This window comes from Pleurodeles waltl, chromosome 7 (assembly GCF_031143425.1).
Source record: "Pleurodeles waltl isolate 20211129_DDA chromosome 7, aPleWal1.hap1.20221129, whole genome shotgun sequence".
In the NCBI taxonomy this organism is placed as follows: Eukaryota; Metazoa; Chordata; class Amphibia; order Caudata; family Salamandridae; genus Pleurodeles; species Pleurodeles waltl.
Window position 1 is genome coordinate 1,338,105,856 of NC_090446.1, and position 19,381 is coordinate 1,338,125,236.

Here is a 19,381-nt window from a genome sequence, read left to right on the forward strand (position 1 = left end):
TAGAAGCCAAGATAGATAAGGTGACCAGTGATCTTGTTCTTTTGCATGCTGATCATCGCAAGTTGGCGGACAAAACTGGCGCGATTGAGGTGAGGGTGGATGAGCTGACGCTGACGACTTCCCGTTTGAAGTCGGAGATGGGGGACGTGCTGGCCCGTGTAGCGGAACTGAAGCGTCGGGTGGAGGATGTAGAGGGGCGCTCCAGGAGGAACAATATCCGGATGGTTGGCTTGCCGGAGGGCACCAAGGGCCAGGATGCAGTGGCCTATTCCGAGAACTGGCTGCGGGGGCTGGTGCCGGTGGGCACGCTAACTTCTTTTTTTTCCTGTAGAGCGGGCGCATCGGATTCCCACGCGACCGAGGCCGCTGGGGAGTGGTCCCCGGCTTTCATCACCCGCCTCCTCTATTATGCGGACAGAGATGTTATACTTAGAACTGTGAGATCGTCCCCGCCCCCACGGGCCTCCTACATGCCTTTGAAGCGTGGAATCAGAGCTCTCGGCCTGAACTACTCTGTTATTTCCCGCCAAGCTCCATATTGTGGCCGAGAACAAATCCCATTTCTTTACTACACCGGAGGCAGCATGGGAGTGGCTCGAGTCAACGGGCCGCACCTCGGGTTGTACGGCGGAGCGAAATGTGCCGTTGTTGCGGAGCAAGCACAATCGGTTCAGACGCGGCCGGAAGAGAGGTGAAGTCCGCGCGGAGCCCTTGACGCATGCCCCGGACTTGGAGCAACTCATACAGGAGAGGAAGGAGGTGATTCATTCTGCCGCTGCCATTAGTGCCTCCCCGGTGGCATCAGAGTCGGAGACTGAAATCTCGCAGCCGCCTAGTGATCGACCTATCACGCCGGCTCGACTTTCAGAGTTGGGCCTCGCTGAGGGCCCGCCTGTAACGCCTGCCACAGCGGATAAACGTTTTTAAGAGCTGCGGGTGTTGTGCTGAATGACTGATTATTGCTGTGGTCGCCCACCTGGAGTGTTGTGCTAACTGGACTCTAATGAGAATGTTTGATGATACAGGTGGATGATGGGTCTGGTTGTCGAGTGTGGGCCCTTGGCCTCAGAGTTTAGCGGGCTGTCGCTGGTACTGTACCTGTCTTTGTTTGCTGTTAGTTACTGTGGCCGGCTGTCGGGGCCTTCCTTTTCCCCCCATTTCTGTTATCCACTATAGCCGGGCTATATGGTTTGTGTGGCGCCTGCTTCCTTGTGGCACTGGCCTACTCCTACTAGTGGAGATTCACAATGTGTGGTTGCGACGTTGCATGCTACTGTTTTTGTTGTTAGGTTTGGGCGGTGACCTGTTGTCTATCTGCTCTGATGGTATTGGTTATGTTTTGGCTATGCTGGAAGCCATATACAGAGCGTCCGATCGGAGGTTGGGAATCTGTTAACGCTAGTGCAGCGATATGCGGTGGGGGTGGGCGGTTTTGGGTGGGGGGTGGCTGGCTCTCTGTGGCATGTCTTCATACACTGCGATTACCTGGAATGTGAGAGGCATACATACCCCCAAGCACCGGTATGCTATATATTCTTATCTTAGAAGGCATTTGGCTTTTCTGCAAGAGACGCACTTGGCGCGCTCGGAGATACCCAGATTGCAGAGGCACTGGAGAGGGCTGTTATATGCGACAGGCCACTCAACATATGCTTGGGGTGCTCTGGTCTGGATTAGAGCGGGCGTTCCCTTTACGGTGGAAAAGCAGATCATAGACCCACAGGGTAGATTTGTCCTGATTCGGGGGGAGGCTGGCGGGTCATGCAGTGGTGCTGGGTTCTATCTATGCTCCGAATGTAGACCAGACCTCCTTTCTGCACAGGCTGTCCCAACACTTGGCGGGTTGGAGGGATTTCCCATGGTTGCTGGGTGGGGAATTCAATAGTGTACTAGACATTGACTTGGACCGTTCCTTCCCTCCGCTGCCTACCTCCCCGGTTGTGGCAGCTGCGCGTGGTCTAGTGACTTGGATGCAACACTGGCAGTTGGTAGATATATGGCGGCAGCGACACGCTGGGGACAGGGTTTATTCGTACTATTCTGGCCCGCACTCCTTGCATGTGCGCTTAGACAGGATGTTTTGCACTCGGAACCTGGCTTCAGTGATTGGTGACACAGATTATTTGGGGCGTACGCACTCGGATCACAATCCGCTGCTTTTGCGACTGAGCTGGGACTCTTCTCCTCCAGCTGTCCCCACTTGGAGGCTTAGGCCGGAGCTATTAGAAGACGCTGCCTTTAGGGCGTCGCTGGGCGCAGCGATCCCGGAGTACTTCGAGCATAATGATGGCACGGCTTCGTCGGGTTTGCTGGAATGGGATGCCTTTAAATTATTCATTCGTGGGCATTCCCTGGGAACTCAGTGCAATTTGCACCGCTCCATTGAACGCGACCTGGCTCGGGTGGAGCGTGACATGCTGTGACCGGAAAGGGAGGCGGCTGGTGGCTTGGCGGAGGAGTCACTGCTGTCTGCGGCTCGCGCCGCGCGTCTGTCGCTACTGGAGCGCTTGCGCGGTCTGATCTACGATGCGCACTATGCGAGAACGCATGCTTCGGCCAATAAGGTGGGCAGGCTACTGGCCTGGCTGATTTAACGTGACTGCGAGAAGGGACCGGTTATGGAGATTCGTTCGCAAGCTGGGGGAATGGTACATACACCCGGGGAAAAACACTCTGAGTTCACGAGGCATTATGAGGCGCTCTATGCCTCAAGTGTGCTTCCCATGGACAGTCTCTGTAGCGACTTTCTCGCTGGAGTGGATCTTCTGCGTCTGGAGGAGCAGATGGAAGCGCTTGAGGAGCCTCTTGATCTTGAGTCGATAAAGTCCAGTATTGGTGAGCTAGCATCAGGTAAAACGCCGGACCCAGATGGTCTACCGGCTGACTTTTACAAGGTCTTTGCATCTCAACTAGCGCCCCGGTTGCTCCGTGTGTATGAGGAGGCATTTCAAAGGGGCTGTTCGTCAGCGTCCCAGAGGGAGGCACTGCTGGTCTCTTCCCAAGCCTGGGAGGGACCCAGCGGAGGTGGGTTCGTACCAGCTGTTGGTGATGCTGAACGCGGACTACAAAATTCTGGCCAAGGTGCTAGCAGCGTGCCTTGTGCCAAGAGTGCCGGATCTGGTCCACTCAGACCAGAACGGGTTTGTACCGGCTAGAGATACGTCGCACAATATCAGACGGCTGTTTCGCATCATGCAATACGCGAGGCGGGATTGGCCGCGGGCGGGATGTCTCGTCCTGGATTTAGAGAAGGCTTTTGATTCTCTGGAATGGTCTTACCTGTTCAGGGTACAGCGGTGGTTTGGCATGGGACCCTGCTTCACTCGACTGGTTAAGCTGTTATATACTGGGCCGCAGGTTCGGGTAAAATTGGGGGGCATGGTATCGGAACCGGTCCGTGTGTGCAGGGGTATGAGGCAGGGCTGCCCCCTTTCCCCGTCGTCGTTTTCTCTTGCCATGGAGCCCCTGGCGGCGGCCTTGCGTGGCGGGGGGCTAAGTGGGGCATTGCTCTAGGGGACAGCTTGCACGTGGTATCGCTGTATGCCAGCGACATCCTCTTGTATTTTAGGGATGTTACGTGGATCCCTTCGGAGGTCGGGACGCTGTTGCAGCGATTTGCGATGATGTCTGGTCTCAGGATCAATTGGTCCAAATCATGCCTCTTTCCTTTTGATTCTGCGCTCCCGGATCCAGGGATTTGTCTTGCTGGGAGCCCTGTCCCGTGGCAGCCACTCACTATCCAGTATTTGGGTGTCCGTATTTACCATCGAGTGGAGGACCTGGTCGACGGCAATCTTACGAGAGCTGTGTCCTCGATTAAATCCCAGATGACATTCTGGAGGACGCTGCCGGTAGAATAGCGCTTTTGGAAATGGTAGTCCTGCCGCGTCTATTGTATTTCTTTTTAAACCTTCCGCATTATGTTCCTCCCAGCTTCTTTAGGACTTTGGAATCAGAGTTGAGGCAATTTATTTGGAATGGAGGCCGTTGCAGGGTTGCCCTGAAAAAACTGTACTTACCGTTAGAGACGGGCGGGTTGGCGGTCCCTAACCTAGAGCACTACTGTAGGAAGTTGGCACTGTATGTGCTATTTCAAAGTAAGAAGTAGCCTGCACAGAGTCCAAGGGTTCCCCTTAGAGGTAAGATAGTGACAAAAAGAGATAATACTAATGCTCTATTTTGTGGTAGCGTGGTCAAGCAGTAGGCTTATCAGAGGGTAGTGTTAAGCATTTGTTGTACACACACAGGCAATAAATAAGGAACACACACTCAAAGACAAATTCCAGGCCAATAGGTTTTTGTATAGAAAAATCTTTTCTTAGTTTATTTTAAGAACCACAGGTTCAAGATTTACAAACAATACTTTAAATGAAAGGTATTTCATTCAGGTATTCTAGGAACTTTGAATAATCACAATAGCATGTACAGTTTTGACAAAAATGGCAATAAGCTATTTTAAAAGTGGACACAGTGCAAAAATCAACAGTTCCTGGGGGAGGTAAGTATTTGTTAAGTTCACAAGTAAGTAAAACACTTACAGGGTTCAAAGTTGGGTCCAAGGTAGCCCACCGTTGGGGGTTCAAGGCAACCCCAAAGTTACCACACCAGCAGCTCAGGGCCTGTCAGGTGCAGAGGTCAAAGTGGTGCCCAAAACGTTTAGGCTTCAATGGAAATAGGGGTGCCCCGGTTCCAGTCTGCCAGCAGGTAAGTACCTGCGTCTTCGGAGGGCAGACCAGGGGGGTTTTGTAGGGTACTGGGGGGGGGGGGGGGACACAAGCAGGCACCCTTAGCGGCACAGCGGCGGCCGGCTGCAGAGTGCAAACAGGCGTTGGGTTTCTGTAGGAGTCAATAGGGAGACCCGGAAGTCTCTTCAAAGATGCTGGCAGGCACAGGGGGGGCTCCTCGGGGTAGCCACCACCTGGGCTGGGCAGAGGGTCACCTGGGGGTCGCTCCTGCACTGGAGTTCGGTTCCTTCTGGTCCTAGGGGCTGCGGGTGCAGTGTGGTTTCCAGGCGTCTGGGTCCTTTAAGCAGGCAGTCGCGGTAAGGGGGAGCCCCTGGATTTCCTCTGCAGGCGTCTCTGTGGGGGCTCAGGGGGGTCAACTCTGGCTACTCACAGGCTCGCAGTCACCGGGGAGTCCTCCCTGTAGTGTTAGTTTTCCGCAGGTTGAGCCGGGGGCGTCGGGTGCAGAGTGGAAAGTCTCACGCTTCCGGCGGGAAACGTGTGGTCTTCAAAAGTTGCTTCTTTGTTGCAAAGTGTTGCAGTTTCTTGAACAGGGCCGCTGTTCGGGAGCTTCTTGGTCCTTTCGATGCAGGATAGTCCTCTGAGGCTTCAGAGGTCGCTGGACCCTGTTGGATGCGTCGCTGTTGCAGTTTTCTTTGAAGTAGGGAGACAGGCCGAAGGGGCTGGGGCCAAATCAGTTGTCGTCTCCGTCTTCACTGCAGGGCTTGAGGTCAGCAGTCCTTCTTCAGGTTGCAGGAATCTAGTTACCTAGGCTCTGGAGAGCCCTTAAATACTAAATTTAAGGGTGTGTTTAGGTCTGGGAGGGCAGTAGCCAATGGCTACTGTCCGGGAGGGTGGCTACACCCTCTTTGTGCCTCCTCCCTGAGGGAGGGGGGCACAGCCCTAATTCTATTGGGGGAATCCTCCATCCACAAGATGGAGAATTTCTAAAAGGGTCACATCAGCTCAGGACACCTTAGGGGCTGTCCTGACTGGTGGGTGACTCCGCCTTGTTTTCCTAATTATCTCCTCCAGCCTTGCCGCCAAAAGTGGGGGCAGTGGCCGGAGGGGACGAGCATCTCCACTAGCTGGGATGCCCTGTGGCACTGTAACAAAGGGGGTGAGACAGTTCCTGCAGGGGGAGATGAGAAGCACCTCCACCCAGCACAGGCTTTGTTCCTGGCCACAGAGTGACAAAGGCATTCTCCACATGTGGCCAGCAACATGTCTGGTGTGTGGCAGGCTGGCAAAAACTAGTCAGCCCACACTGGAAGTCGGGTATGTTTTCAGGGGGCACGTCTAAGGTGTTCTGGGTGTATTTTACAATAATGTGTACACTGGCCTCAGTGTGTATTTATATCAAACTTCTCAGTTTTCAGTGTAGCCATTATGGAACTGTGGAGTTCATGTTTGACAAACTCCCAGACCATATACTCTTATGACTACCCTGCACTTACAATGTCTAAGGTTATGCTTAGACACTGTAGGGGCATAGTGCTCATGCACCTATGCCCTCACCTGTGGTACAGTGCACCCTGCCTTAGGGCTGTCAGGCGTGCTAGAGGGGTGACTTGCCTATGCCACAGGCAGTGTGAGGTTGGCATGGCACTCTGAGGGGAGTTCCATGTCAACTTAGTCTTTTTCTCCCCACCAGCACACACAAGCTGTGAGGCAGTGTGCATGTGCTGAGTGAGGGGTCCCCAGGGTGGCATAAGACATGCTGCAGCCCTTAGAGACCTTCCCTGGCTTCAGGGCCCTTGGTACCAGTTACAAGGGACTTACCTGGGTGCCAGGGTTGTGCCAATTGTGGAGACAAAGGTACAGTTTAGGGAAAGAACACTGGTGCTGGGGCCTGGTTAGCAGGGTCCCAGCACACTTTCAAGTCATAACTTAGCCTCAGCAAAGGCAAAAAGTCAGGGGGTAACCATGTTAAGGAGGCATTTCCTTACAACTACTACTTGGCTTCTCAGCTTCAGTAGGTGTCCAGGTGGCTGGCGGGCCTTCAGCTGGCCGATACAGCATCTGAGCGGGGTCCTTGGTCTCTGCTGCAAGTTTCGCACTTATTTCATCCACTTGCGCATGTGCCAGCTCCGCGATAACTGTTCCTCAGGGTGGCGTATAGCTGTTTTCGTAGATCCCTCCGGCTCACTGGGTGGGTGGTCCCATTCGCGCCGGCCTTGGCGCTGTTGGGCACACCACAAGGCCCCAGGATTACATCGGGCTCGGAGCTGCGCGTGTGGCATGAGGTGGAGTTGTGTACGCTGGGTGATCTTTAGGAGGATGGACAGCTGCTTTTGTTCTCTAGGCTTCAGGAATTGGGGCTACATCAGGGCAGTTTCTGCTATACAATTCATTGTTGAGGCACCTAAGATCCAGGTGGGGAGATGTGTCGGTGGCTCCCCACACGCATTTGCTGATACAATACCTGCAGGTCATGGGCCGGGGACGGCACTTGATTAGCTGGTTCCCAGACGTGTTGCTGACATATACTGTTCTGGAGTGTGATGCGTTGTGTGCGGCCTGGGAGGAGGATGCAGGCAATTCAATCCCAGAAGCACATTGGAGGTTAGCTCTTTCTGGCCACCTTAACATACTCCGCAACTCCAGATTTTGTTTAATTCAATTCTACGTTGTTCACAGAGCCTACCTCACTCCGGCCCGAGTGAACAGATATTTTGCACGTCAGGATGCAGCTTGTCCCAGCTGCTTTTGTGCAGCTGTGGACTTGTTCCATATGCTATGGTCCTGCCCCCCACTGTGCTGCTATTGGAAAGCAGTGGTCGACTGCCTGTCGGAGTGCACGACTCTGCGGGTTTCGTTCACTTGGGAGGCGTGTATACTGGGACTTTTTCCCCCAGAGGCAAGCGGCATAGAGCGGAGGTGCGATTTACGGACCTGGGACTGATCACGGCTAAGCGTCTGGTAACTCCTAGGTGGAAGGCGTCGGGCCCTCCGTCGGTGCAGGCCTGGAAATGCTCCTTTGAGGTGTGGGCAGGGGCCGAGTGAGTGGCATTGAAAAGTGAAGAGGTGCTGAGGATGCACAAATATCCGCTGTCAGCTAGCTGGGAGGAGTTGCTATTGCGACCGCGGAGTATGAGTGGGGGCGCTGTAGAGGAGGAATCGGTCTAGTGCGGATAGGCGTCTGCTGCGGGAATAGTGCAATGCGATGGGGTGGTGTGTGCCCGTTGGCGTGATTTGATGCAGTACCAGTGTGCTGAAGGGTGATGTTGGCCGGGTTCCGCTATTGGGCTCTGCTCCTCCGCTGGTATGTTGGGTTGACATGGATTAGTTCTCATGCCGGTCAGTACGCATCTGAATGGTAATTTGTTGCCTGTATGACTAGTAACCAGCAGTTGTTATTGTTTGTTTGTAACCTGTTTACAATATTTGCCTGCCAGCTAGAAATACCCATGTTCAACTATGGGTGGGGATGAAATGACACTGCGGACTGATTCGTTGAACCATGCAATTGTTTATCATTTCTCCATGGACGCTCATGCTTTGAGTCCCTGACGTAAGCATATCTTACTCCTGTGTTGCATATTTGTCAATAATGCGCTGGGGGAGCTCGGGTTTGGCATGGTTTAATGGATGGGATAGATGCTTGGCTGCATTTTGTTATGGCGTCTGACATTTTTCTTTTTCTTTTTATTCCATGTGGGTATTCAAGTGCATTGCAACTGCATAATGATAATTATTCGTATGTCAGTTGTTCTTCTTTGGTATTAAGATGTGATAAAATGCTAATAAACAGATTTATGAAAAAATGGGACTCTCACCTTCAGCCTGGGAGAACTCCTGGTGGCCCGCCACACTCAGCAAACCGCCCTCCCCAAAAGACACGTACGCAGCCTCGGCATCATCCTCGACTAAACGCTCACCATGACCAGGCAGGTCAACTCTGTCGCCTCCACCTGCTTCCACATCCTTCGACTTCTATGAAAGATCGTCCGATGGATTCAACAGACTGCCAGAAAACCGTGAGACACGCCCTTGTCACAAGCAGACTTGACTACGCTAACGCCCTCTACACTGGAACCTCCAAGAAGAACCTGAACAAACTGCAACAGATCCAGAACGCCGCTGCCAAACTCATCTTAGATATCCCCGCCAAGAACACATTACAGAACACCTGAGAAACCTCCATTGGCTCATCATCGAGAAAAGGATCAACTTCACTCCTCGTACACGCCTACGGAACCCTCTACGACAACGGACCCAACTACCTCAACTGATATGCCCCTTCCAGCCCTCTCCGCTCGTTCCAACAGTCACTCGCCAATGTACCCCACATAAAGAAGTCCTCAGCGGGTGGAAAATAGTTTTCATACTTGGCAGCAAAAGGATGGACACCTTATCACCGCACCTCAGACAGTCACCATCGCTGCCTCAGTTCAGGAGGCACCTTAAGACTGTCTCTTCGACTAATCTCTGAGGTAAACCCTCATCGCCCTGAAACCCTATGGGTGAGTAGTGCGTTTTACAAGCCTGTGATTGATTGAAAGATGAGAAGAAAGAAATGGTGCATCACCTGGAGTGGAATAGTCCCTCTAGCCACCAGCCCATTAATCACAGGAGCTAAAATAGGTTTGTCCCATGCTGCCAGGGCTGGTACCAGAATGGCATCATTGAAGGGCAGTAATTGTTCAGCTATAGGAATTGTCAGGAGGATAACCTCAGTTAAGACCATGGTCCTTCCTTCTACTGTGGGGAGTTGAAGATCCACTACCTCCACTGCCTTTTTAATGATCGTATGGAATGATCAACTCTGGAGTAAAAAGCCCAGTAGGAAAGTCCATCACCATCTCAAGCGAAATGTCGAATCCATTGTGGTCAATAGTCCTTGCAGATCACATTCTAAGTTAGTCACGCCGTCACCTCCATATGGATAAAAGTTCCAGGGGTCCAAATCTGTTCCAAACAGATCATGTATCCTGGTGCTATATTCCTGCTCTTCAAGGATATGTTTGTGCCTCTCCTCCTTTTGTGGTGCAGTTTCAAGGACCAGCGCCAAAGGTGGAGGCAATGTTATCTGTGGCTGTAGTACTGGACATGGCACAGGTGGCTGTGATGTACCTCAAGCTAGTATGAAGTCTGGAAGAGCAAGCGTCTGTCCACGTGGTGTGCATCTGAATGACATTGGCCCAGAAAACATTATCAGCAGGAAGCTGTACAGCTAGATGGCACCAATGCTTTGGAAAAGATGGCATAATTGGCACTGAGGAATGCCACTGCGTCATTCCAAAGAAGTCTGTGTAGGCATCACTTTTCCCAGGAAAGTAAATGGTAAGCCGGTGGAGATCAGGGTGGCTCGGGGGTCAGGTCCAACAAAGTCACTCTGAGAAGTCTGGGCCGGCTCCATGATGAACAACTTCAGCTCTGAGGAAGAAAATCCTGTGGGAGTAGGAAAGTATCAGGGTGGCTTACCTTTTTGTTTCCTATGCGTCTTGTGTTTACTGTGCTTCACACTCGAAGAAGGGGGCTTGGGGCAAGGTCGAGAACATTGAGCACTTTGCCTGATATCCCTGGTACAAGCATGGCTGCCACATTCTTTGAGGACCTAAGGGCACATGCTGTGGTAGGATTCACAGAAGCATAAGTGATCATCCAATCCATGGCACAAGAGACAAATCGAGCTGGGGTCAGTAACAGACAAACATGAACTCTTGGCTCATGATAAGTAAATGCACTAAATTATTTCTGTGAGCGCAATCCAATGGTAGCAAAATTGAGCGGTCAAGGTTTTCACTAGCATGTTTGTGGCTAGAAAGGCAGACACAGCATTTACAGTACATTCAAACTGAAGGTCCAACCAGTGATTAACTTTCCAAGTTTAGAGATTTTAGAACTTTTGTTTGCAGATTTCAAAATGAGAAGGTTAATATATGATACATATTGAAAAGCAGAACAAGCAAAATCAATCTGAGGCTGTTGCATTAACTCAATGTAAAGTGTTATTGTACGGCGCAGCACTTAGATCAACTTAGAGGACTTCAGGACTCTGACTTTACTACAATATTTACTAGGTCAGTAGACAGATGTGTCCGAGCAAATGAATACAATGTAACAATCTTACTATGCTATGACCAGCCCTGTTTTAATGGGCTCTCGGTTAACAAATGGACAACCCAGTTGCTAAGTTTTCAGTTTAAACATTGCTAAGTTCTTTCTAAAAAAAATCCAGCCAAACAAGTGTCCCATTCAAGTAAAACCAATGATAGTGTTTTAGAATGCCAAGAGGCTTGATGTGCAAGTCAATGATGACCCAGGGCCTGGTAACTGGCATCCAGTTTACATTTTTTCCATAGATTAGTTAAGGTCCCAACTGTTCTCACATTTGTAACTGGAGCTGATGTAGTAGTGTAAGCAAGCACTACAATGTTTTCTGGGGCACCTATATTTAATTGGTCATATCTCAGCAATTACAGGTTGATGTCACATGGGTACGTATAGCACTGGAAACACCCAGTGGATCCCCAACCTTAATTTGTTCCCAGTCAGAGATAGACTTTAGGGGTAGGAACCAAATGCAACTTAAAGTATCACAAGAACTGTGAAAGGACATAGAAAATGATCATACTGTGCCTCATGGCAGAGCTGTGATGTCTTCATAGACCCAGGTTAATCTGGGATTTGAAAAGGCAGATACAAGTAGTCTAAGGGTACAGAGCAGTCAGGGTAGTGCAGACTCACTGTGGATGTTCCAGGAAAGCAACCCCCACAACTGCAAGATCCAATTGATGATTGTATATAACATTGGTTTCTTCTTATAGACCAGATAATATGATGAGATCTTGCCTCTACTGGGTAGTCTCAATTTCTGTGCTAGCGGGGGCTTATGTAGAGCTTCCAGTGGAACCAGTTCCACTCATTGCAAAGCAGTACGACTCCTATTTTAACAGATTATGGGGCAAGGGTCTCCATAGAACCAGACATCCAGAAGGATAGCAAACTTCAGCAACTACTCAGGTCCACACAATGTGTCTGTCGGACACTGGAGTGAAAGTTTCCCCCAGTGTCCAGATGTTGTACAAGTTATTGGCTTGAGGGGAGGGGACATTATTTATCATCCTGTTGGTGGCTAAATGGAAACCTAAGCTGGAAACAACCTTTCTTTTTCAAGTGAATCATTCATCTCTCAATCAGGAAAAATTACATATTTGTTCTGTGTCCAATTTTCTCAGGTTTCCAAATTAGGTGAGCTCTAGTCTTACCAATTTAACCTGGTAAAGGCATTGGACTGATTAAAGTCTGAGCCCTGTCACAAGGGTTTTGTATCTGGGCCATGGCCAGAAACATATAGGGTAAGAGTGGGCTTTACTCTAAAAGGGTAAATCTACCACAAACTTAATATAGGATTGGAAAGGCTCTACCATGCAAGACTGATGTTAGAGAGGAGGTCTTCATCGCATTGATGTGCAGGCAGTCTTGTTCACTGTTGACAAAAATAATCAATCATCATGTGCATGCAGGAACACAGTGTCCAATTGACCCCACAATACACCCAATTACAGAGAAACAAGCACATACACATACAACCCACAAATGTGTATAGGCAATGGTTCTTTGTATAGGTGAAAACATTTGTGTCACTAAAGAATAAGAGACCAGTAGCCCTGTCCTCCGCAATGAGGTTTTCAGTTGAAAAACTGCAAAGTCTGTTCTCAAAAACTCCAGTCAAAACATCAAGTGTCCAATTCAAGTAAAACCAATGATAGTGTTTTAGGATGCTAAGAGCCTTGATTTGCAAGTCAATGATGACCTTGGGGTCTGGTAACTGGCGGCCAGTTTGCATTTTACAGAGATTAGTAAAGGTCTGAACTGGACTCTGCTGACGAACTGCATAGCACAAACAGCGCATCGCCTGAGGACTCTGATGTCCAGTGGAAGGAAAACACAAGGCAAGCTGGAATTAAATGCACATGGCAGGGTGGCATAGCTTTTTCAAAACATGCAAGGCACCACATAACTGTAGGACAACAACTGTATGCTGTGATTCAAAGCCAGCTCGACACTGACATCAGATAAATACAACTGGGCCCATTCAGTGTACCTCTCTCCAGTTTCCAGGGACAATGCAGACTGCACTTAGCTCCCCATTCCAACTGCTGTTCTAATAAAAGGAGGGAAAACAAGAGTTTACCCCTACATAGCGATTACTACCATTGCACATGCCACATGGAGACCCCGCAAGCATTTTGGCACGTAAAACCTGCTGAAATCTTTGCAGATTTACAATATATATGCTGGGAATGAAACAAAACATGCAGCATTAACATTATTACAAGCTAAACCATGGGGAATGGGAATAAATCCCTTAGTGCCTATCAAGGGTCCACCTTCCTGCTCGGGAATTCATGGCGAGATTTTTTTTCCCCAGAACGCTGCAGGAATTAGGACGAATACAGAGAAATGGATGCAAAAAGTAAGGATGCCTCTCTCTTATACACACCCAGCATGCCTAATGTGTGTGGCCGCCTGACTGTTGATGGCACAACTTAATTTTCTTATGACCCAGTCTTTAATTAAAGACAATAACGTTGGAGCACAGTTGTACAAATAATGAAAAAAAGCATAGCTCACCTATTTTAAAATCATAACTAGTAGCTTTACTCCCAGTAGAACAAACAACATGCGGAATGATACATGACTGGAACAGCCTGTAAGGGAATGCAGAAAGGTTCTCAGTTAGTCAAAAGGCAGAAGGAAAACATGATCCACTAAAGAATAAGCTACTGACCTTTGGTAACTCCTTCTTTGGTAGAGCCTATCTAGCCACAGATTCCTTATCTTATAATACTTCCCAGGCAACAGAGTGGATCTAGAAAATGTTTGGCAATGCCCCCGTACACCGGAAGGAGGTGCTGAATGGCTCCACGTCAGCTGTGATGTGTGCAGTGCCTATATAGGCGCCATCCTAGCACACTGACTTCACTTTGTTTTAGTGACTGTTTCCGCATCAGACGTAGGGGTGGGCAGAGCTCACAGAATTATACACTGCAGAATCCTGCAGCGTTAGCTAAAAACTTTGTGAAATTCCACGGAGTTCAAAGTGTGGTGGAATGTCGCCTGCCCTACTTACTGAAGCTTAGCGCTTCAGAGATGGGGCGCATTCAGGGTGATATACATGGCCAGAAGCTGCAAAACTGCTGTTTTAGGCCTCTTGTGCTGACATAGCCCACTGGCACGGAACCTGCTGCTCTCAACCACACCTGCACATTTCCCTTCATCAAATGCCATTCTTCACGAAGTTGCTACCGAGGGCCAAGCACACCCCTGTCTTGCATCAGCCTTGCTATCGCTTCCTCTGCACTTGCATACAGCCTCAGACTGCCCTTTCTTTAGAGCCCAGCACTAGCAGCATCAAACCAGCTCAGCATCAGCATCCTGGTGCTTTCAGAAAGTGCCTAGCCATGCTTGCACTGGGCTCTAAGGCACTCTCTCAGGCGACACACGTCTTCATCTAGCGGGGGCTGCCAGACTACAACTCAGCAGCTGGTCTACTGCTCTCCCTGCTGGCCTCAGCACTCTACCCATAACACCACTTCCTTTCCCAGGGGCTCTGAGAAGACAAGTTCTTTTCAAGTGGAGCTCCGACTGCAAGTTCTTTTTCCAAGCAAAAACTCCCCTCATAGGCAAATCCTGTCCATGCCCAGTGCTGGACCTGTGTGCACATAGAGAAAGCAAAACGGGGGTCTGATCAGAATGCTGTCTGGGTCCAGGGTCCCCGTTGCCAGCAGCCTTGCTCTGTCTCCCTCTGCCCCCAGGCTGCTGAGTACTTGAGTCGGACAATGAAAGAGAGGGGCCTGGAGCCAGAGCTGGCACCGGTGCAGCCCCCTCAGCAGCAGCTCCACACCAACCATCAGAAAGCAGCAGTGCACATAAGCAAGTGAGCTCCGCTCTGCTGCCGGGCTAGTGGAGTTTTTGGCTTAACTCAATGCGTCAAGCGGAGCATGGAGTGCCAAAAGCTGTTAACTCTGTCTAATTTAGGGGTGGGCAGTGAGCTCCGCTCTGCTGGCAAAGTGTCAAACACTTCTCAAAGTTCAACTAATTCCGATGCTGCTGACTGACCATCATCCAGGGTGATTTTAATTAATTCTGCAACAAGAAGAACTGTTGATTCAGTACTATCATTGGGTTTGAAGCCTAACTGTAGTTTTAAGCAGAGTATGAGATTCCAAATGGCATGAAAACCGATTGTTTTTTTTATATTTCAGGCATCAATGTGTCTAAAATTCGACATGATCATGGGATCAGCTGTGTTTATTTTTCCAGAACTAACAAGACTATGGCCTTCATTATGATCTCTGTGTGGTAACCCGCCAAGATGTGCGACGACGGTCGACAGAAGACCGCCAGCGCAAAGAACCCCCCCCCCTGCCACATAATGATCTTCCCGCTGGGCTGGCGGGCGGAAACAGTGTTTCCGCCCGCCGGCAGGGCCTGAACATTGACGTCGGCTTCAAATGGAGCTGGCGCCAATGTGGCAGCGCGACAGGGCTGAGCATGGGGGCCCCTGCACTGCCCATGCCAGGTGCATGGGCAGTGCAGGGTCCCCGAGGGGGTGGGGGGGTGAAGCCAGAGTCATTCATTTCCCAAAAGCTGGTGGAATGCAACTTATTATCCGGAGTGCCCTGGCGGATCTGAAATGCCGCCACCACCAGGCTTTCTGGTGGCGGGAGCCTGGCAGTGGCAGCGTTTCAGCCACGTTCAGAATATGGCGGTAATGAGGGCCTAAGTGTGCTTCCATCAATTAATACCAGTGGCTGTTATAAGAGACTGATTATGTAACGATTTCAGAATCAGATTAACAATCCACAAGACCATTGTAGGAATGTGTGGTGGGCAAGGAAGTTCAATACAACTGATGCTGAACCGTCTGACAGGGATCAGGCACAGGAATGAAAATAAAAGTGGCCACCATTAGTTAATTGGATGTTTGCAAATTTGGGGAGTTCTGAACTTTGCAAAAGAGTCATACAGAGTGTCTTTACAAGTACAGAAGTCTGCATGATGTAAGCTTCCTTCAGGTAATGTTTGTTTTATAATCAGAGAAGTTGACAGTGTAAACCGACCCAGAAGGCAAACAGGTCCACAAACTGCAAAAAAAAAACAAAAAAAAAAAAAAAAAAACTGGTACAAACGTTGACCTGTCAGACCAGCTCATCTGGCACTGACTGATCACCAGGTAGGCCAGTCTGATCCTGCCCTCTAATGAAATATGACTAACTCAGAAAAACAGAACTGAGAAACTGTCTAAAAGTTCAGAAAATCCTCAATACATTTTGATAACCTTCCCTTGAAAAATGAAGAGAGATTCTTATAAAATCCAGGGATGGAGTGGTCATACTACTGCAGCACATGGGGCAAGAAAAAAAATCTCTCTGGGACCACTGGCTGCTGAATTAATATTCTGAGGAAAAAATTGGAGCCTGAGCCTTTCTTATTGGTTTATATTTGTTCTATCTACTTTATAGATCACTATATCAGATGGAGAATAGTTTCTTCCCCAGGTCCAGATTTTCGGCCCTGAGGTCAGCAAAAAACCAAGGGACTGAATGTGGTTAATGTGGGGAGGATTTAGCTCTAAAAGTGGCAAGGGTGATCAACCCAATGAAGACAGAATTCCTGGTATTTGCTACGAACAACACACACAGTACAGTACAAACCTTGCTCACAGACGAACAAGGACAGTTTTCAACATCTGGTCTCACCATTCTCTCTGGATATCTAACTCTCCCTCACTCTGCCTTCTACCTGTTTAGAAAAGAGAGAACATTGACCACTTAAAAAAAAACAAATCACTACACTTCAATGTATTCCCCTTCCATAACTTAGATTCCTCTCCAGTTAACTGCTGACTTTCAGCTGGCCTCTGACCACGTACACTGCTCCAATGCCTTTTGGCTAGAATCGAGCTATAGAAATACTTTACACATATATACAAAACTGTGATTATTATAACTGCCCGGTGTGTTAAATTTCTACCAAGGACACCCACAGGTGTCCAGCATAGACTGAAATGACATTCATAGATGAAATGTTCAAAATTATAATTACATTGACTAAAATAACAACAATAATGCTGATGTATTGGAAAATTTCCATGCGCTAAGTTTTACAGTACAAAGGTACTCTGTGGTGGAGATGCCTTATATGACTACCAAGATAAAATCAGTGGGGAACAATGGTCAATTCCTTTTTGTTTAAATAGCACGCTTTGTAGCAAGGCAAGGAGATAGACAGCATGGTTGAAAATACTCTGGTGAACGCAAATTTTATATTTGCTACAACAGCCTTTGTATGCTGAGCTGAGCTGAAATTGAAGCCTTAGTAGTGTAAGACATAGTGGAAATCCTTTGGCACCCACTAACTAGTTAAGCTGAATCTCTGATGTAAAGCTGAAAATTAGAAAGGGAGCCAAGCAAAGTGAGTTTCAGATTTTGTATATAGTTGGGGAGATGCACAGGACCTTCTTCTAGACATAGTAGGGCGGCACACAACACTCTACATCGTCTCCACGCAACCCACACGTACACAGACATCACATCATAACATCCTTCAATTCTAATAGGGCCCCAGTGACATCTGCTGACGTCAGTGTAATCAGGTCGCCCCCATCAAGCCAGATGCTTGCATATCTCTTCCGATGGGGGGGAAATCAGAGAGGCATGAAAGGAAAGGAAAGGCTCATGTCTCTGAGCATTTCTGCATGCTCGTGAGTCACCAGGGAGTTTTTTTTTTTTTTAAATGATAGGTTGTGGCCCCTTGGGCAAGGGTCGCGCCTCTGGGGTACTTTTGTAAAGGCCTTTTCAGCCCCACCCCCTTGGGGGCAGATCAGCCAATTTTAATTAGGCGGATCTGGCCCCAAGGAGGGCAGATGCCACTAGGAACCAAGGATAATTGTTTTTTTTTTTTTATACAGGTGGGGAGCGACCCCTTAGGCAAGGGTCGCTCCCCTGGGGGGCACATTTATTTTAGGCCATTTCTGTCCCCCAGACACCAGGGTTTTCTTTTTGTGCCCATTTCATGCAAGGGAAAGCCTACACCAACCAGTATGGGCAGGTGTAGGGAAATACCTCCCTTGGCATGGTTACCCCCTAACTTTTTGCCTTTTGTTAATGCTAGTTATGATTGAAAGTGTGCTGGGATCCTGCTAACCAGGCCCCAGCACCAGTGTTTGTTCCCTAAACTGTACCTTTGTTCCACAATTGGCACAGCCCAGGCACACAGATAAGTCCTTTGTAACTGGTACCCCTGGTACCAAGGGCCCTGTGGCCACGGAAGGTCCCTAACGGCAGCAGCATTTATTATGCCACCCTGGGGACCCCTCACTCAGCACATGCACACTGCCACACAGCTTGTGTGTGCTTGGTGGGGAGAAAATGTCTACATCGACATGGTGTCAGGGTGCCATGCCTACAACCCACTGCCTGTGGCATAGTTAAGTCACCCCTCTAGCAGGCCTTACAGCCCCAAGAGAGGGTGCACTATACCACAGGTGAGGGCATACTTGCATGAGCACTATGCCTCTACAGTGTCCAAGCCAAACCTTAGACATTATAAGTGCAGGGTAGCCATAAAGAGTATATGTCTGGGAGTCTGTCAATTACGAACTCCACAGTTCCATAATGGCTACACTAAAATCTGGTAAGTTTGGTATCAAACTTCTCAGAACAATAAATCCATACTGATGCCAGTGTGAGATTTATTGAAAAATGCACGGAGGGCATCTTAGAGATGCCCCCTGTATAACAGTCTGACTTCTAGTGTTAGGCTGACCAGTTCCTGCCAGCCTGCCACAATCAGACGAGTTTCTGGCCACATGGGGTGAGTGCCTTTGTCACTCTGTGGCCAGGAACAAAGCCTGCACTGGGTGGAGGTGCTTCTCACTTCCCCCTGCAGGAACTCCAACACCTGGTGGTGAGCCTCTAAGGCTCATGCCTCTTACAGCGCCCTAGGGCATCCCAGCTAGTGGAGATGCCCGTCCCTCCAAACACAGCCCCCACTTTTGGTGGCAAGTCCGGAGGAGATCATGAGAAAAACATGGAGGAGTCACCCACCAGTCAGGAAAGCCCATAAGGTGTCCTGAGTTGAGGTGACACCTGCCTTAAGAAATCTTTCATCTTGGTTTTGGAGGATTCCCCCCAATAGGAATAGGGATGTGCCCCCCCTCCCCTCAGGGAGGAGGCACAAATAGGTGTAGCCACCCTCCAGGACAGTAGCCATTGGCTACTGCCCCCAGACCTAAACACACACATAAATTCAGTATTTAGGGGTGACCCTGAACCCAGGAAATCAGATTCCTGCAACCTACAACAAGAAGGACTGCCGACCTGAAAGCCCTGCAGAGACGACGGAGACCACTGACTTGGCCCCAGCCCTACCGGCCTGTCTCCAGACTCAAAGAACCTGCACAGCGACGCATCCAGCGGGGCCAGCGACCTCTGAGGACTGACCTGCACCAAAAGGACCAAAAACCTCCAGAGGACAGTGGCTCTCTACAGTAACAAATACAAAACAGCAACAAGAAACCAACTTTAAAGAGACTCCAACTTCCTGCCAGAAGCAGGAGTCTTCACACTCTGCACCCAACGCCCCCGGCTCGAGTATGGAGAAACCAACACTGCAGAGAAGACTCCCAGGCAACTTGAATGATG

At 49.4% G+C, this 19,381-nt stretch overlaps 1 long non-coding RNA gene across 1 annotated transcript in view; it reads right to left on the reverse strand.

Annotated features, from left to right (window-relative positions):
• LOC138246269 (uncharacterized) overlaps positions 1-19,381 on the reverse strand; it is a 99,573-nt gene that overhangs the window by 37,162 nt on the left and 43,030 nt on the right. Inside the window, exon 2 of the long non-coding RNA XR_011194256.1 lies at positions 13,305-13,381. This is a non-coding gene — a long non-coding RNA (uncharacterized lncRNA). The remainder of the gene's footprint in view (positions 1-13,304; positions 13,382-19,381) is intronic.